This window comes from Copadichromis virginalis, linkage group LG13, assembly GCF_057382275.1.
Source record: "Copadichromis virginalis isolate Kocher_CV1m ecotype Utaka linkage group LG13, C_Virginalis_male_GT1.1, whole genome shotgun sequence".
Lineage (NCBI taxonomy): Eukaryota > Metazoa > Chordata > Actinopteri > Cichliformes > Cichlidae > Copadichromis > Copadichromis virginalis.
In genome coordinates, this window is record NC_140630.1 from 25,251,341 (window position 1) to 25,271,575 (window position 20,235).

The window sequence follows — 20,235 nt, forward strand, 5'->3', positions numbered from 1 at the left end:
AAAGAAGGGCTGCTACAGAGAGTCAAAGGTGATGCTTGATGACTTTTTCATTCATGCAAGGAAAGTGTTTGTTGTACGTAGTGGAAATTTAAAGAAGTTAAATTTTGTTGGGCAGGGAGCGGTGGTCAGTGAGGAAAAGGGGGGTACCCCTCCCCCACTGAGCCCGTTTTTTTTAAGGGGGGGGGGGACTTGATTTTATGAGTTAGAAAGGCAGTTTGTTCCAGGACTGAGAGAAAACTTTAGGGAAGTTAGAGTGCGGGGGGGATGAAGAGTAAAAATGCTTTTAAATTGAAAGGTTTGAAATTGTTAAACACTTTCTTTTTCTCACAATGCTGCAGCTCTTCTGTTTGCATATCACTGTAATTACACAGTGATTAAATTTCTCATCTGCAGCAGCAGAGGGGAATGATGGGATGATAGCTGGTTGTAATCTATCACTGAAGCAGCCCTGCCATGTCATTATGTGTTCCCTTGAGTATACTTCAAACCTCACACAACACACTGGATACGCCATTCCTTGATTATCATATTCATAACTCTGTTTTGGGTGTTTGAGCTGCCTCTCAGCTTTGGCACGCTCCATCATGGGTGACGGTGGAGAGGAGCTACAAAAAGTGGGGTAAAAAAAGATAGTGATGGTCAAAAGTGGCTGAAAAATTCCTTGAAGTTGAAGTGTGTCTGGTGCCCACCCCCCTCCGTCCCTTCCAGTCTCCTCATGGTGCCCGCTTTGGGGGATGAATGTGTCCTCTGTGTGCAGGCAGCAGCAGGGGAGACGGAGGCAAGCAAGGCAGTGGGTTTATGTTTATAAAATGAATGAATAGAGCCAAGCCAGGTACCTTCACGACAGCCATGCTTTTTTAACCCAACCTTAGGAATGCCCTATTTTTGTATTTTTTTTTAAAAAAAGGGGGCCCCTGAATGGGTGAAAGCGCCACAGAGATCTTTACTCCCCACATGAAGCAGTCCGCACCAAACACTCCATGTTCCTGTGGCCAAATATTTACTGAGATCTGTCTTTATTTTGACTTGGCAGTCATAACTCTTTGCTCGGCTCTCTGCTCCTCTGTTGATCTGGTTTCTATTTGTAGCCGACGTGACGTGGCAGCCCTCTGGAGTACATGAAAGCCACTCATCCAGTCAATGTCCATAACGTTAATGCAGCATCTCTCTTATCTGCTCATCTATGGTGTATTTTTCATCATCTTTGCCTCTTTGTTTCTCTCCCCGTCCTGAAAGATTTATGTGAAAAAATGACTGGGCTGGCTGCAGAGGAGCGGCTCTTGTCAGGCCCTCGTCTTTGATCTTTCTCCCTCTCTCTGTCTCGGGCAGCTGGAGAAAATCACTCTATCACGCTAATAATCATCATTTTGCGATGATTAATGCACATCCTGTCCAGCTTCTTCTTGGGAATCACTTCTGAGTTTAGACTTTGTTTACTGTGTGGATGTTCTCTCCGGCTTTTAGAATCTGCTATAAAACAAAACGCTGTTGCTACACTGCGCAAACCACAGAGCACGGCACTGGATCTGTTCATCTCTCAAAAAGGGGAAGAAGGTTTCAAGTAGAAGGATGCAAGATGTCAGTATCCCAAAGCTCTCCTATCCTGGAAAGTCGACCAGTGGCTGTGAGGATGCCTCGCTGGCGTACCCACCTGCTGTTGCTCTATTTTAAAATCCATACGCTTGCCTCTTATTAGCCCTGCTGGGGTTGAAGGCTGTTTGGCTGCACACAAGGCGGATTCTCCGAATGCTTAAAGTCAGAGGGGATGGAGGGATGTAGACTAAACAAAGACAGAAGGGCATTGTGTTGAATTTGGAATTTGTCTGTTTACTGTCAGAGGCGTGCGCAGCTGTTTCTAATAACTGTGTTGAAACTGAGCCATTGAATGTGGAAAAAAAAATAAAAAATCCATATATATTTGATTGGATTGCAGTACAGACCGCAGCATGATTGTCTTCATGCATTTTGAAATTTCATCACAAGATGATATTGAGAAAGACCGATGAACATCTGTGCTGTGCAATGCATCACCTAACAGCAGCCTTTCTACACGTGTTATATTATTCCACTTATTTAATGATCTGATGGTAAATTTTCTTTTCAGTAATAAAAAACTCCTCATGCCTCATTTTGTAGCTGATGGGTGTTTCAGAGTTCGTTTAGGTGGCCTTCTAATGTAATGTCATTACCCTGTTTTCTGTCATCTCTATTAACAGTATCAGTCACGCCTACACAAAAGTGCTTCAGTCGCTCTCCTTGAAGTTTAGAAAGCATTAAGTTGCGTTGCCATTGGTAATTTGGCCTGTTGTCGTTGAATGGCACTGACTTTCTTTTGGTCTCTGGGTTGCCTTGTTTAGTCCGATCCCCCGATTTAGGATTTTTAAGACCCATACTGATATTTCTTTCAGTCGCACTTAAAATATACAGAGTTCCCTAAAATGTATTATGTGTAGTTATTTATTTACTTGTTCACACTCTGTTGATCAGCCTGTTGAAACTTCCCAGTGTCCATGGCTGACCTTTATCTGTGTGCCTTCAGTTTTGCAGTTAGGTAAGATATGATGAAAAGATTAAACACTCAAAAAATGTTCTTTTTCTTTTTACTCTGTCAGAAATAAATATCAGCAAAAGCAAAATAAACACAGAAAATACAAATATTTGTTCATCTCCTTTTTATCGTAATTGATTTTTGAGAATCTCCCAAATACCCCAGTGACAAAGACAAACGATCTGGGTTTCTCTTCTCCAATTTATGTTATTTATTGAGCAATATACTCTCAATATAAGCTGATGGTTATCAGTTATCAATACCTCGTGTTAATATTGGCCACAATACAGCCCCAGCCGGTTTACCGGTTAGTCAATAAGAACAAGAATCAAGAACAGGTCCAGTCTGTGACATTCATATGCCTGTAAGTGTTATAAATGGTGGCGTGTCACAACAGTGAAGCTTTTGCTCATCTGAGTCACACTCGCACCTTTTTTTCCTACTATTTTCAGTTTCTACTGTTAATTAAACAGTTGTGTTGACACTGAGAAGCCTCGATGATTCCCGATCAGTTTTCTGTGAGTGGGAGGGGGGAAAGGGAGCAGCTGAAGTATTGATACGCAAATGGACCCATAAGCAGACTTGATAAAACCCCTTGGAAGCAGTGAAATAGCACAAACCATTCCTGTTAGAGCATAGACCAGCGATACAAAGCAAAGAGGAGAGGAATGTCCCAGCAGCCGTTTAGACCTTTAAAGAGTAGGTAAACAAAGGCGTGCAATGAAAGTAATGAAAGCTCTGCTGTATTTAGCTACCGGGCCTTAATGAATATAATGAGTAACACCTGTGTTTATCTACGCTCTCGTATCAAAATGTCTTCCGCGGATTTTGTCTGTACAGATCGGGGTCTCGGCGCGTTTGTGCATATGGGAGACTTTAACTGGTAGCACTGGTTGTGTGAACAAGGGGGGAGGATTTCTCAGCGTCTTCGGTGGCTCTTATTTCTGGTCGTTTATCAGCCGTGTTTATTCAGGTTTAGGTGAAGCCTTTTGAACTCCACGGTCCCCTGTTTTCCTAAGCCGGCTTGCATTCACTCCCATTATGGAAGGCTCTTTTCCCAGGGGGGAGGATCTTCTTGCACTCTTGCAGAGGCTACACTCATGGCAGCCCACTGGGGTCCATGTCATTTTTAAATTGATGCGTCTTCATCATCTCGGTTTTCCGTCCTTCCAGCGACCCCGAAATCGATCTAGGTGTGCCAGCTTTAAGGATGCTGGGAACTGGAGGCACACAGCACTGTTGAAGATTTGTCAGCTGGCAAACGCATGTCACTGTGATGCCTCTGCACATGGTCTCTCTTGTGTCAATAAAAGCCTTCTTTTTTTATGTTATTTTTCTTATGGGGAATAAGCTCTTTTTCGTTTTAGTTTTCCTGCCAGCTAAATGAGTTGTTTGGAGTCATTTTGAAGTTATGGATCAGTGGTTGCCAAAAACAACACTCTCACCAGCCCCAGAGGGAGAGTAAAGAAAGAAAGATGGATGTGATAGCTTATAAGATGTAGTGTTGACTACTATTTTCCAGGCGCTGACATTTAATGTTTGGTATGTGCGCCTAAGGAAGCTTACCTGCTGATATGTGCAGGTTTATTTTCTTTATACTGACCACTGCTCTTTGCAGCCCCTGTTGTTTCTGTAATGACCCACTGAGTGCTGCGTGCATGTCTCTGTGATGCTGTGCATGCGTGTGGTTGCGCTGGCTCCTGCTGCAAGGCCCTGTGGTCGTGATTGGAATCAACCCTTGTAGCTCTCCCGTCTCCTTTTCCTTGTTTCCTGTTGCATTTGGTTTGTTGCTTCTTGTGCTCGACCGTCTCATGTGGAAGGATCGCTCTTGTTTATCGACTCGGTGCCTCTATGGCTCTGTCTCCTGTCTGGACTGGACTAGCGGTTAACCCCCCCTTTACTTATTTTGTGTTATGCACAGAAATTATAGCGTTTTCAATTACTTGCCTACCCAGTTGGCAAATTTATCAGAGCTCAAGTGGTGAAATCTTCCAATCAGATGGGCTTTTTTGTTAGTTTATACACACACACACACACACACACACACACACACACCTAGAAAGCAGTGATGAGTGATTAGTCAACAATCAATAGACAGAAAATAAACTGCAAGTCTTAATTGAGTTATTTTCATTGGTCGCCATTGACTTGTTATAGATCCTGTAATAAATGAATCTCATTTTGACTTCTTTTATTTGTGTAACCAGCAGACATCTGTTTGGGCTCTACTGGTAAGTCTGATTAGCCAAAGCAACTATTGTACTATTATTGTACTATTCTTAGTTAGCGTATTGTCTGTCTTGTCTTAATGTTGGTTTATAATGGAGCACTGTAACAAAAAATAATTTCCCCCAGGGATCAATAAAGTATTCTGATTCTGATTCTGAACACTTGTTAAAATGTCTTATTTTAGAGGATTGGATCTAAATTAGAGGTTTTTAAGATTTAAGGTGGGAAATGTTTGAGTTTGAAAAGGACAAGCACAGACGCACCTACTCAGCTACACTTTTTTTTCCCATCTTTTATGATAATTAGGCGTCATCTGGAATGAGCTTTCACAGCCGGTCGAATGCCTTCACACATTCCTGGAGAGTTACTTTCTAACAAGAACGCTAACTTTGTGCTGTTTGTCTTGCAGTCGCTGCAGTGAAAGGGAAAGTAATCACTGTTGTGACAGAGTCTGGAAAATCCACCTTATAAAAGTAAAAATGTGCAGGGTCTTTTGTTTTTTTGTTGAAGGTTTGGCCCACATGAGGCCTGCCTGAGATTGCATTGAGGGTGTTTACGTTGGGGTGTTGTATATTATCTTATCTCCTGATCCTTTTCCCAGGTCCGGTCTCACTTGTGAAGGAAAAGGTGAAAGAGTGAACTAACTAATCTAATAAATCAGATCAGGTTTTCTTCCCTCGTTCACTTGATGTCTCACTAATGTGACATTATTATTCTCTTATCAGATGACATGCGTGACATCTTCTTGCCATCCTTCACCTCCACCCTGTCTAATCTGCCGTGGCTGAAATCACCCTTCTGCTTTTAGTGATAACCTGTAGTATCACATTTACCTTAAATGATGAAATACATGTGTTTTTACTAGCCTGACACACTGCAGCTGTAACCCGCTCAGACGGTTGTAAATCCTTACAACTTTTCCCCCTGCAGGGCAGGTGCGAGGCCCTGGCGAGGGGAGGCTTCGGAGTGAAACAAAACCCCTGTTTTGTTCTCGCATTGGTGCCAAAGCATGCGCGGAGCTAACGTCGCATTCAAATGCATCTGATTGAAACGTGCAGGAATGCCTAATTTGGCTTGCGCCCCGTTTGAAGGGGAGTTGGGGAAGAAAAAGGAGGGCAGGAGAGGAGAAAAGGCGTCTGGGGCGCCATTGCATAATCCCAGCAGCCATTAACTCTTTGCGTCCTGAGGCTGAATGAACTCATCATAGCGATAGGCCACAGGCAGAGTGACACTGGGCTCTCAGTCACCCCTCAGCTCCTCCTTGGCACGGCAGCGGATTTAAACAGATTGACAAGGCCACTGGTGTTTATTGAGAAAGGCCGTTAGCGATGTTTGATCTTCAGATCTCCAGCTGGCTCCGACTGACCCTGCGGGCAGACCAGTTGTTGTTTCTGAAGACTTTCTTTTCTTTGAGTAGATTGCATATTTTTGTTTCTATCCTAATTTCTCGTATTGTCCAGCCTCCTCCTGCTATTTTTGGCCGTGTTCCTGCTGTTGCCGTTTCATCTTCCTGCCGTGGCTTCCAGGAGGGCCACGTCTGTCTCCATGGCAGCCTGTACAGTGTTAACCTCCTGGACCCGGTACCTGACTAAAGCTGAGCAGCTGGGATTTACTGATGTAGCCAGCATAATGTATGAGTGAAGCTGGTGGCTTTATCAGCTCTTGGCGCAGGGTGGCTGTGAATGTTTTAGAGCTCCCCGGTTCCTTTGAATCCGCGCTCATACATTTGAGGTGCAAACTAGAGTACCGCTCATGTTCTCCGAAGCTGTGAAGAGTAGAAGAATATCTCAACACAGCAGTGTTTCTCAAAAGCGTTTTCTTTAATACCGCACTGAAAGAAATATGGGGACAAAGTTGGGGATGTCTCACTTAGAGATTTATGTGTGTGTGTGCAGACGTGTTTACAATTAACTGTAAGAGTTATTGACCCAAAGTGACAAACAGGGACAGCTGGTACTCCTGAGCACCAGGGCAGTCCTTGTTAATTGAGTCTTTGAGAGCTGAAGACATTTAGATTATATTACCATGCATCTGTCACAGTTCGCTCCAGCTTTGCTTTTATTTTTGTCTCTGACTTTGTTTTTGTCTTAGTTTCGACTCCTTTTGCTCTCGTTGTCATTCAGCGCTTTACTGTTACACACTGAGGTTTTTAATGCAACCGGTTCGAGTTTCTTTGCAAAACAGTGGCGACTGAAACTGAGCTGATCTCACTGAAGCTAATCGATACTGAGCAGTCACAGCGCTACGGGAGCAAGAGAGACACATGTGGCTACATTAGCAGGATGATGGCTTGCATTAGCATCGTGCAAGCCAGATGCAATTACAGCCCATTACACATGACTATTTTGATTAAAGGAGGCATCGCATTTAATATGCTTACCAAGTGGACCAATCAAACCGACTGAGGTCTTTGTTGCCGTGACTCGTATTTACATTTCTGGCAGGCGGACTTCAGTCTGTGGCGTAGGGCGAAGAAAAATCCAGCTGCTCATTTCTGTGTGTTTATTACTGTCCATCTGTAGCTGGTTTAAATATTGCAATGGATAGCGGAAAAACTAACTGGTCGTTGCCTTTGTTTGCATCTTCTACCTCCAGCCAAAGTTCTGCTTAATATATTTGCTTATGGTTTAACTTTACAACAAACTCTTTCTTAGTAATTGACCTCTTTAGGTTTGTGTCGTGTTAGTATGAAAGGAATTGGTTTGTATTTTCTCATAAAGTCTAGCTAGTGTTCAAAAGAAAGGTGACTTTTAGCCAGAAGTGTAAGAAAGCTTTGTTGGCTTTAAAGCCAAACATCAGAACAGCCCCCCCCCACCCCACAGGCCCTGTGAGTAATTCATTCATTTGCCCTCTTGCAGTTGACGCTTTTAACCAGGATTAAACCTCTGCTCTTTGCACTGCTTTGCCGTGCTCAGTGGGTATGACACTATGGGCTTCTTAACAGCGTGAAAATACTTCGAATTAGATTTAATCTTTACTCTGTTAAGGCCTCTTTTTCAGGATTGCACACACTCGATTAACTTTTGTTCATTTGCGTGGGATTTGCCCTGTAATCAGACCCTTACAGCGAAGGCGGTCGTTCACTAGATTTATTTAATGGCGACATAATCGGCCAGTGAAACCTCTGCTGACCGGAGTCTCGGTACGCAGGCGTGCATAATTACAGCCGTACATCCCCTCCTGCAGCCGTGCACGCTCAGGCAGCATTTGCACATTATGGCCCGCATTGTTCTGTGTTAGCAGACAGTAATTGTCACCGCTAGTGAGAGAAGCTCATTACACAACAAGCGTAGTTATTTTGTGGTTTTTAATTATGTTAAACAACCTCCACGGCATCCCCAGCTTCATCTTGTTCCTGCTCTGCTGCTACTGCTGCTGTACCGTTTCACCCTCCTCTGCCCCTTTTCACTTTTCTTCCTTCCAGTCGCACAAACTATGCCAAATGCTGAAATCCCTTTAAACCCCCGTCCTCCTTTCTGCTGTCCTCTATCTGAACCTCCCTCCGAGTCTACGTTAAGCCAGACTTCAGTGCTTTTTTTTAAAAATCGACTCCGACAGAGGGATGGCACAGCACAGTCAGAATAACTGAGTAGGTTTGCAGCATGACGGTTTTTTCCCCCTCCCTGTAAAACTATGCCTTTGTTCGATGTTTCCTCAGCTGAAATGAGCGTGCAGCTGTGTTTTATTCAGACAGCTGCTTTGGGGATGTTGTTTTTTTTGTCCAAACAAATTGTCTGTATTGATTCAAAGGCGTCTGGTTCCTCACTCTGTTTCGGGCTCATGTCCTCCTGACCAAAACACCTCCAGGCTGTCCAGCAGCGAGGTGTCATGTCAGGAGCGGAAAATTCAGTCGGTTCGCTTGTTTTCTGACTTGTTTTCACCAGTCTGGAGCATCTGCTGCAGAAACATCCTTCCTGTTAGTCTACACTCCCTCCTTCCTTCCTCACTATTCTAGCTTTTACTGAGCAGACTTTGTGATGAATGGGTCAGCTCTTGAAGTTTAATTAAAATTTAATTCTGTCTTGTTGTCTTACTGTATATTTAATGAAAAATTCTTGTGTTTTCAATGAATTAAAAACATCTCTGGGTTTCCCTGGATGCCTATTTTTCACCAGTCTAAAGCTGTTTTTTCCACTGCCAAGAATAAAATTCCTCAGGGGCAAATTTGATCCGAGTATCCCTTTTTTTTCTTTTAGGAATTGTGCTGCATTAAGAGAAAATAAGAAGTATACAGAATCTCTTCATCCCTACTCCCAAATACACCAAAAATTCATAAAAGCTTTCCAACATAAATTACTTCAGTCCATCTCTTCTCGGTTATCTACACTTGGGGTCTTAATAGTTGCATCGGAAACCTTTTTTAACAGGTAGTAAGTACTGAAAAAACACAGTACCCCTTATGCTCCGTTATAATTTCACAGCCCAAAATAAATGGTTTGAAATCTCATTTTTCTCTATAATACTACAAAACATTACTGGCTTTGACAAAATGTCACTATGATTTTCTTTTTTGGACTTATAACTGTACATACATCAATGTAAAATCAACATTTCTTCAATTAATTTCATGTTCATGATGAAAGAAAATATTAAACTTTGTAATTTCCCCCAAAACTGCAGGAGGTTACAGGGTCTTCTCTCAGTGGTTTGTTACTGTGCACCCACCGTTATGCTATATATGTATAAATAGTTCGATTTAAAAATTGCTGCTTTGGTCTGATGTAATTTAATCTGGTTTCTTAAGCTTCTTTCCCCCAACTACAGAGAACAGCTTCTCTGTAGGGCCATGAATTCGAATGTTTTCCTCATTGTTTTGGGCTTATCAGTGCTCATATCAAGGGAAGATAGCAGGGCCTGCTGGCCTTTGTCTGTCTCTGAGCTCTGGCTCTCCTTAGCTACAGCCACTTTCACGTTTTATCTTCCTCAAACTGAGCATATTCAGCTGGTTGGTGCTGTTTTAAGTGAATGATTAGATTTGTTGTCCTGAATGTTTTTGTGGCAGTTCCCTCCTTGAATACTTGCACTTATTACAAACTTTGTGTCTTTTAACAGCATGTTGGCATGTGGGTGTTAGCGTGCACGGACTGTGACATTGCTAGCGTCTCACAATCGTGAGATATGAGAAGATGAGAAGGTGCGTGAGACTGACCGCTCAGTCAGGCAGAGTGCCAGCTAGGGCGCTGAGCATTGACCCTGGATGGGCAGTCAATGCATCTCTGTGAAAAAGGAGGATTAAAGTTATCATTTGTAGAGGCGGGGAAAAAAATCAGTGCAGCATTACTGGATACACTTTCTTAATTAGCTTAGCTTGACAAAGCGAAGCTAATTCAGTGCAAGCTAAGACTGAGCCACAGGAGTAGAAATTGGACCGCGCAGCTGGCCTGGTAAAAACCAACCTCTCCGCAGACAGTTGCAGTCTGACTTGGACTGACTACAGTCACCCTCAGAGATTTTTGATGCTGTTTTAAATAATCGAAGCCTAGTTTATAAATGCACACAGACTGTCAACGTTTGTCAATGAACACAACTCGAAGGGACTCGAGTCAACTGGCTGCCAGCTGGTTGTGTTCTGGTTATATTTTACAGGGCAGGAAGTTGCTTGTTTCTGTTAAATGTGAATTTCTGTGTATGCAGACAGCAGCAGATGTACAGTTTTTGATGATTTATAACAGTTCATTGCTCTATTATTAGAAATGGATCTAATTACCAGCATGTAATTTCCGACTTGACCACATTTAATCGCAGACTGATGGCAGACCTTTGCAGCAGTCCTTGCACCTTTTAATAATGCCAAGCCCACACGATGAATGCTGTGCATGCACTAACAAATCATCCAATCTGCAATGTACCATTATGTGCCCATTTAATCGCAGACGGACGGCAGTGCGAGTGACAGTGTTGTATGCATGACAATCTTATTTTGCACCAAAAAAAACAAGAATTGAAGATAACTTTGTCCTCTTGGATAAAACCCCCAATAATATCGTATTATGAGTGAAGTGTTGTGATAACATTGTACCATGTGGTGTCTGGTGACTCCCACCGTTTATTTATTTGGTTATTAAAGAAGGTCAAAACCACCTAGTTCTTCATGAACACCTGCAAAACAGTGCTGTTATGTTCTAGTAGAAAGTATGCACTAAATATTTTGGCACCAACTATTCCTTTGTTCCTTGTTTGTCAGCTGTCTGTGGGTGAAATGAAAATGGAAATCTAGACATTGTTATTACCAGCCTCAGTCAACAATATCTGTATTTGCCCTGAAAAACCCCACACCACTCAATCCCTACAGAGGACAAACATTATACACACCACTACAATAGGCTGCTCTGTGCAGGTGCAGCCAGCCGACACAACCTGGCCGATTATGGAGCGCAGGACAGTGTTTCCTGTCCTTATCTGTAGAGGTGAGGATAGACAGAAATGCCCATGTTGTGTCTGACAATTGACAATGGTCCTGGGTTTGTGCCAGATAGCAGAGGAAATAGATGTTTTGTTGTGGTTGCTTCCTCCTGGTGTTGCGTCAGAGCGGATGAGGATCTCCGCAGAGTCCTCTCTGTCCCCTGCTGCAGCTTTCACCTTTGCTCTGTGTCCTCATCCAGGTTAGGACCCAGACAAAGGACCAAGGTCCTCTCTTTCCTCGCTGAGCACTGTGTGGCTTTGGTGTAGCCTGAGCGTGCGTGTGTTGTCAGGGTGGCGGGCAAAGACTGCAATCTCCCTACGGGTCTGGCCAGGAGCCGTGGTGACAGGAGAAGGCCAGCGGCTGTTTGGCTGTTGACTTCCTGTGGTGCAGATGGGGACCGTGTGCTGTGGGGTTTCCACTGCCACTGGAATTTTTAAACTATGTAAACACAGACAATAGACTTTTTGTTTAAGTGTGTGTTTTACATCACCGCATTCATGTCGCTTGTGCACCTGCGAATATTTATCTGTATGTTTACATCAAGAGCTTTGTTTGTGTTGAAGCAGGTCGGCGGAGGAGCTTAGTTCAGACTTGCAGTTTTCAAACTGGACACCCACTTTGCTCTTTTTTTCTTGTTGCACTGAAATGATGTGTTCTCAAATAATCTTTTAGACCTTTGCAGCAGTCCTTGCACCTTTTAATAATGTCCAGCCCAGATGATGAATGCTGTGCATGCGCTAACATATCATCCATGCGTTGTAGCATTATGCGCCCTTTGCTTTCTCCTGCTCTCCCTGTCTTTGTAATCGAATGCTCCTCTCACTCGTTATTCAGAGATGGAGCCGCGTATTTCTGCCCGTTGCGTTTTTGCACCATGACTTCACCGGTGCTCTTTCATCTCCCCATGGATGGTTTCCAGGCAGACATCTTACTCTGCCATTGTGTGCACACATCCCCCCTCCCTCCCTCCCTCCTCTTGTCCTGTCATTTTGCAGGAAGCAAAAGAAAAGGTTGTAGTGAAAGCTACACCTCTGCCTTCCCTGCAACCTCCCGGGTCCATCTCAGAAATGAGGTCAGATGACACACGAGCCCTGGGTGAACCTCCTTTGCTATCCCTCGCTCAGGCTCTTTGAACATTCTCACGGACGGCAGCATGCTGTCAAGGGATAAAAACCAGCCCGGCTCTGCAACCATGTCTCACGCTCTTGATGTAAAAACGGCGAGAAATCCCGTGGCGTGCTTTCAATAAATGTCATGTTCGTACTGTAGGTGTCTCGCAGAACGATCAGAAACGCCCCCGCCGAAATCTTTCAAAGTGGAAAAAACAGAGCTGTAGTATTTTCCGGTTGTGTGCTCCTTTTCACATAGTGTTGTTGGGATGTTGCAATCGCAGCTCCCTCATGGTGATTTATACAACACCTCAAGGGGAAGCTGGCACACCTTTCCACTTAAATAGTCGGGTTTGACAGACTGTTGCGCTTTAAATCGATTCCTTTAAATGTTAAAGCGCGGCAAACGCACTGTATCCTGATGAAACCTCAGCTATCTTTACATCAGCTTCACTCATTAGACAATCAAGGCTTCAGATTTTCAGCCTGCCGGGGCCAAACTACGTTGCACCTTGCAGAAAAAAACGAAGCTAGTCATGAATTAAACAAGCACTGCTATTCATAGACACACAAATGTTTCTCATTTCTTAGGAGAGAGAGGGAGAGCTGGATGTCCTGCAGCTTTTTTTCTCCACCTCACATCCTTTGTTTGATCTTTTTTCTGGCATTGTAACTCTTCCTAAAACTCTGCGCCTTTTCAAAAGGCATTAAACATGAGCGAGTTCCCCAAGAGCAAGGAAACGTTAAGAGAGGTTCAGAGAATATGCTGAGTGGATTGAAGCCATACGACGGGGCCTAAGTCTCTCAGAACCGCTGGTCTGTGCGCCCTGTTTATTTCAGTAAACACACACATCTACAAACCCACACTCAGGTTACTTATTTTAAGTCCAGCCTTGTACACAAATGTTTAGCGAAGGTAGCAGAAACCCCCAGCAGGCTTGGGTTTTATTTTTACGCCTAGTGGGAACACATTGACAAACAGCTGCATAAACCAAAAGGCTTAAATATGTCTCATTTTGTGCAAAAATACATCGTGGAGAGCTGGATAAAGCACTGATTTTGGTGTAAATCTGGATATAGTTTTTTCCCGCCTCTGAAATAACAAGCGGAGCCTTTTAACTGACACTTCAAAACCAGACAGCCACAAAGCAAAGCTGCCGCCTCCTCCTTTTCATTCCACGCATGGAAATCACTGTGAATCATAGTGAAAGCCGTTAGTCGTTAGGCCATAAATTCAGACAGTGTTTTACCGCGCTCCTGTAAATGTCCTAATGAAGACTTAAATTTGTGGCAGGAGTGTGGGCAATCTGGCCAGCCGGAGGATATCAGGCCACGAGAAGGTGGAGGGTCAGGGAGAAGCTGAGGTCGCACCCCTAAAGACCTGCTCAGGTTTCAATGCAGATGGACTCTAATGAGCATTAACCAGCTTCAGAGTGAGGAAGAGCTGCAGGTTTTAAACCACCACAGATGGAAGTGGGAGCTCCCGAGTGGCACTCTGGAAGTTTTAAAAAAAAGTGTAATGAATGATTAAAGGTCGGGGTCACACACCGGGGGATCCGCTTGCTCCAGATTCACTTTGTTTTACAAATGGCTTCCTGAAACATCACATTTCAGCGGGCGCTCTTTGGGTAGGCGGGCTGCAGAGGAAATGCAGAGCAACTGGTCAGCGCAGCTGTGAGCTAACGATAGGGGAGCGATTGTTCTTGCTCGGATCAAGGACTGTCCCAAAAACACGGATCTGTAAAGGGAACTAACCTAATCAGTCCCATGAAGAACTGCGTGTGTGGGTCCGAGTAAACAAAGGAAGTCACTCACTCCGCCGAGGCGATCGTATCTTGGCACTCGCCAGCTTCGTCCTGTGATCCTGATCTTCTCCGCGGTCATGCGATGCGACAGAGATAGGGCCCGTGTTTCTGTGCTGACAATTAAATTTGTTAAGTACAGGCTGTAAAATTCGCCCCCTTCCAGGTGTTTTCACTGCCTTTTTCTCTGTTGAAACTTACAAGAGGGGGGAAAACTCAACCGTACAAGACGAGAAGCTTCATGTTTAGTGTCGCCATGATATCATGTTGCTCTGCGGTTACAGCGTCATAAAATCACAGCACTAATTTGTTCATTACAAGAGGCTGCATGAGTTTACTTGTTGTAAGTAAAAAGAGGACATCGCCACACATTGCAGGTTAGCGCGCTATAACTCTGCGCTCATGTAGGACTTGCATGCAGGGTCTTGCTTCGGCTTTTCAGACGCAGGATTGAGTAGTTTTAAAGCACATGTGGGTTAAAAAACAGATTTTCATTCATAGGAAGTCATCTGTTACTAATCCCACGTTTCAGTTTTATTTAAGTATTTGTAAGTCGACAATTTGAATAGGATTGGACGCTAAAATGCAGTTGTGATTTATTGCCGTTTTTACAGGGAGCTCAGTGGATTGACTGTCCTCGCTGTGAGTCAGACTTTAGTCATTTTTTTCTGCTCTATGCCCACAAGCTCTACGTTTCACAGGATCTTGTGGTGCGTCTGATGTCCCTTTAAGGTCTGTTTTTACGAATGAGGTCTGCTTTAAGGTGGCTAGTTCCTGAGGTCGCTATGGGCTGTGGTGAGATGATGCCTCAAGATGTTGTTTAGTGGAGAACAAGTGGTTCTTTTAAAATGAGAGCTGGAGAGAAAATGGCAGTAATTGAATGTGAAACCATATGCTTCTTATTTTGGTAATTTTTTTTTAAAGATCTTGTTAGAGTTAGTGCCAGCGCACATTACTCGTTTAATAAACAGGGGCCTTTTTTAGGATGTCATGGTGGAATATGAGGACGCTTCAGTGAATGAACATGAAACAGTTGCTGATTTTTCCACTTTGTGATTTAAGTGTCCTTTTAGCTCCGTTCACTCGCAGTTTGAGCTGTCGGCAGTCACAAATGTCATCAGTGCTGCACTTGGGTTCTGTTCGAGCTTGCCGTGCACCTCCATGGTTTTTTTGAAACCTGGCATGCGCAGTGAAGTTACAGTGGTGAATGATTTAGCCGACCTTAATAAATGGACATATGGGGAGTCAGATGAACAAGTAAAACAGGTGTCAACTGTTAGATTTGGTTCTTTATTCCATTCATGTGTAAAAATAGTTAAGAGGAACTAAAGCTAACAGGATACACTACCAAACTCAGCAGCTTTAGCTTTTGTCTTTAAAAGAGTTGGTGTCTCAGAAGATCAGACCTCTGGGTTTGGATGGATCCATCCATCCATTTTCTTCCATTTATCCAGTTCAGGGTCACCAGGGTGCGAGAGGCTAACCTGCCTTCCACCCTCAAGCTCAATCATTTGGGAGGGACTCAGAGCGGAGCTGCTACTCCTCCACATTGAAAGGAGCCAGTGAAGGTGAACATCGACCTTCACAGACATCTGCTCTTAGCTCGCGCTTGGAGTTTTCATGTGATTTCCATCCTCGCAGCACACGGTCTTATCAGACGTTTTTCATCTGCAGTTTAACATCAAAGACAACAACACCACCTTTGACTGTGCTCCAGTCTTCAGACCGGAAACGACAGGAAATTGCTCGCAATGCCATTTTCTCTTAACTCGTTTAGCGCACGGAGCAGCGAGCAGGTGGCCGCGTGAATGTGAAAACAAGCTGACTGAAGGTATTTGAGGAGACTGATCTCCAGCGTGCTGATCTTCTTTTTTTGGTTTGTTTGTTTTTGGCCTCAATCCAAGAAAGCTCTGCTAATCCAGATGGAATCATGGCTTCATGCAAAATCAACAAAACATCGCACATACCTTTCAGCCAGCCTGTAGGTTTTTTTCCCTCCCTCCCTTAATGTCAAGTGTTTTCTTTGTAATTTGTCCGTTCAACAAAACACTGATGTTGCAAGAGGTTTACATTTTCTTAGCCTCAGGAAAGAGGCGGGTTCTTGTAATAGAATACATTCAGAATATTGAGTTGCAAAGCTCGGATATTTTCCTTGTTGTAATCCACAAGTGGCAGAAAGCTGTCTTTAATGAAAGTCACACAGGGAGGCTGGGTGTGCCTCAGAGTTTAGTTTGTCTTTGTTACAGCACAGGAGAAAACCATTATCCTGACCCTCAGCTGTAAGCCACGGCAAACTATAACTGACATGTAAGCCAGAGTCGGAGTCTGTGTAGTATAGGATGACCTCTGACCTTTAAAACGAGGCAAATCTGCTCCTTACAAGATCATTATCTGATTTTTTTCGCCTCTTCCCCACCTTGTTATTTCACACAGGAAACCCCATTGCAACAAGCTGCATCCCTGTTGTGTGTTTAACAAGATTTTAAATTCTGACACAGTGTCATTATTCTGTAAAACGGTCTCAGCTGCTTTTAATCGTGCGTGTACTCGGACAAAAGCCGCACTGTTAGAGTGTTGATAACTCTCAGGATGTAAATTTTTGGGCTCTTTGTGCCGGGGGGCAAAAGTCTCTACAGAAATTGTAGTTTATTCAAACTTTGCAGAACGAACGCCGCGCTGACGCAAACGCTGTCAGCCCACCTTGACCCCATCTCTTTCTGTTTGTGTGAAACTCAAACAGAGGCCGTGTCACCTTGCATACCTTTGCGAAGTTTAATTGATTTTTTTCTTTCTTTTTCTTTTCATCACGTTAAAATAAAACACATCATTCTCAGGGCCGAGGGAAATGAGGCAGAGGTGAATATAGGCGGGGTCCACTCGCTGTCCAGTCACGCACAGCCAGTGGAGAAGCTCGGTTTGAGCGTGATTCCTGGCAACGTGTTAGTCTCTCTTTGGCGAAAGGCAGCTTTCCTGGGCAGCTTTTCAGCGTGGAGGTGTGAGTCGGGGAAACAGGCAGAAAAACAGGTTCCAGATTGATAAATGGCAGGGCTGCTTTGGAAAGTGTCTCCTTTCTGACAGAGGATTGAGCTTTGTCTTGAAATGCGAGCTGCCTCTCTGCAGCCAGTGCCAGCTTCTCGGGTGCTGCGACTTTCAGCAGCTTAGAGCGACGGGTGGAGAGCGAGATTTATGTTACAGGGGATGCCTCGGGGTGACATGGAGGGATGAAAAAGATTTGGGTAGCTGTTGCTGTCTGTTAAAGGGGATTACCATTTAATTAGAGCCCAGGTCAAAGATATCCTAATCGGTGCATTTCAGCATGAAGAGCTGTTTCGGTGTCCTGTGCTCAAACCCCGAACATTACCAAGATGCAATAAAGTGTAAACTACTCTTTAATGCATCCACAGGCTGTAAAACCACCTGGCTAGCTCCAAATTTAATAATGTATAACATTTTCTTTTCTCCTTCAACAATCAACAGCATCCAGAGTCCTAATGTGGGAAATTTTCATGCTATAATTGAGATGTACACTGTAACAGCTGCTGAGCTTAAACTTGCCAGGCTTTGCTTGAATTTATGACTTTTTAAAACTTTTTTTTCCCCCCATTCTGTTTTAGAAATCCCCTTTAAAAAATTTAACTAATCAAATGACATGACACAGATTATAGAGCTGGGAACAGTTTTCCTTTCTTCTTTCACACAGCTACACCATTTGGAAGAACTGGAAATTCCAGCGGCTTAGGAGCTTCATCTGTCACTCAGTTAAAAAAAAAAAAAAAAAAGTGCTCTTGCCTCTTTTAAATACCTAATGTGCAGAGGCCAAGTCGTCCATTAGAACTGGCAGTTATTATGGACCACTTGGTCCTTGCAGGAGATGTGTTGAAGCAGACATTTGTAACAGAATCAGTCTTTTGCGGACGTCTCTCTGTGGGTTTAAATGAATAATTCGGGCAGGGAAAGGCTGACCTTTCGTGTCTTGAGATCTGCGATTTGCCTGATCCCTGTCTTTGCTCATCCTGTGCAGCTTTTTGTGCACGGTGACTATACATGTGATGTTCTTGCATGCAGGTGATGGTTGCTATGCCAAGTAACAATTTGAAATAGGGATTTTTTTTCATTTATTTTTTTGGCAGCGACAGGCTGAGTACACAGCGTCCCTTTTCATGGGTCACAGATCTAATTTTCTAGTTCCTATGCTCACAACTGCCCAGAAAACACTCACAGATGTACACACAGAGGAGGGAAACTGAGTGCTCCAGATCTGGTTTCCTTGGAATATAAAGCCTGTAGGAATAGCGTGCATTGTCAGGTGATGGATGCAGTCCATCTAATCTGCCCCCTGTGTGTCACTGATGGATGCAGATGACTGGTAAGGAGATTGTGTGGGCTCATTACCAAGTGTCAAGAGTGCCTGGACTCAAGCCTTTTGTGATCCATGCATGCACATACATGCATGCACATACATGCATGCACATACATGCATGCACATACATGCATGGAATAGCATTTGTTTGTTCTCGCAGCGGGCTTTCATGTGCTAAATGCATGACACGTAGGTGTTAGATCCGTCTTTGGAAATGCATGTAAGCTTAACAGAGGTGTGACTCACAGGATTCAGTGATTTTCATTTAAATGCCTTTTCTGAAGCCATGACTTGTTTTTTGGTCACTGTGAATGTTTACCCCCCAGCGCGCCATTAAAACACAGACAGAATGAAACACTTAACCTGTGGCTGATACAGCTGGGAGATCTGGGGGAGCTGTGGGAGATAGAGGCATTGTTTGTCTGAGATTCTTGCCAGTGGGAGTGTGGTTTCCTGGGCCTATTAATATTAGCTGTGAGGTTAGGAGATTACAGTCTCAGCTAGTAGAAGACTTTGATCAGCCAACAAGATCCAAGAGAGAGTTTAGCCAAAGTGGACCGTCCTTGACTCATCAGAGCTTTTAGTGAGTAAATCCCATTTGCACTAACAGAACAGCATGTTGCAGGCATATCACCACTCTGAATTCTAAACTTCCTATAGGAAAATATGCAAGGTTATTGGGTTTAGCTATGCATGCAAAGGAAGTGTGGGCTTTCTTCACTGGAAGAAGAATAAAGAGACTGATATCTAGTTTTCAGCAGCATTTTTTAAAGTTTTTTTTCAGACTCGCTGTGAAATCTGCCCCCCCCCCCCCCCCAAATAGGAAAAAAGCACTCCATAATAAAAATGCAAGAAGAATAATTTGTAAAGTTTAAGTATAAAGTCCTTCCACTTGGTTAAAGCTCCTTTTGCAGCAATGTAACCTTGAGATTTCTTGGAAGTGATCCTACGAGCTTGGCACACCTTTTTTTTTTTTTTTGGAGGTTTTTCTCGTCCTTCTTGGCAGAATTGTGGGGAGCGTCAGTTGAAAGCCGTTATTAAGTCTTTCCTATGTGCTGTGTGGTGACCAGGTTTGGATCTATTCTGGGACTTTCACAAAGATTTTCAGAGGCACTGTTTTTGGGCTGCTGTCTTGTTAAATGTTAACTTTTGTTCCAGCCTGAGATCCTGAGCACCCTAAAAATATTTTCCTTTCAGTTCTGTCTGTTTTGGATCCATTGTAATTCTTTTCCACATTCCCTTTGCCGAAATACATATATTACCTCATACATTACCTCAGTGTGAATGTTCCTGTCAGTCCAAAAACTGCTCTCAGACACAGTTTAATGATTGCACTTTGATTGTGACCTGATGATTTTGTGCTACATGTAACGTTGCACCAAATGCTATCCATCAATCGAATAAGTGTTAAGATATTTCTGAGAAAACTACAAGTAAGGGGGGGGGGGGGGGGTCAGAGATTTACCAGTGTTGCATCACATGGGTTAGCTGTCCAAAACATAATGGAAGTCATGATACAGTTTTCTATGCAATCCTAGATTCAAAAATGTCAGAACGTTGCATAAAATGTAAAGAAAAACAGAACAAGAGAGGCAAAGTTCCAGAGAAGTACAGAGGCTCACCAATTTGCAAAAAGCTGTTGCAGATTGTGGAAAAATTTCAGAATAATGTTCCTCAATGTAAAATTGCAAACAGTTTGGAAAGAATATCTCATCATCTACAGTTCATAACGTCATCAGAAGAATCAGAGAAGGCGGAGAAATCTCTGTGCGTGAGGAACAATA

At 43.5% G+C, this 20,235-nt stretch overlaps 1 protein-coding gene across 1 annotated transcript in view; it reads left to right on the forward strand.

Moving 5' to 3' along the window:
* The window catches only part of ptk7b (protein tyrosine kinase 7b), a 71,648-nt gene that overhangs the window by 813 nt on the left and 50,600 nt on the right, over positions 1-20,235 (forward strand). The gene's annotated exons all lie outside the window — the stretch shown is intronic.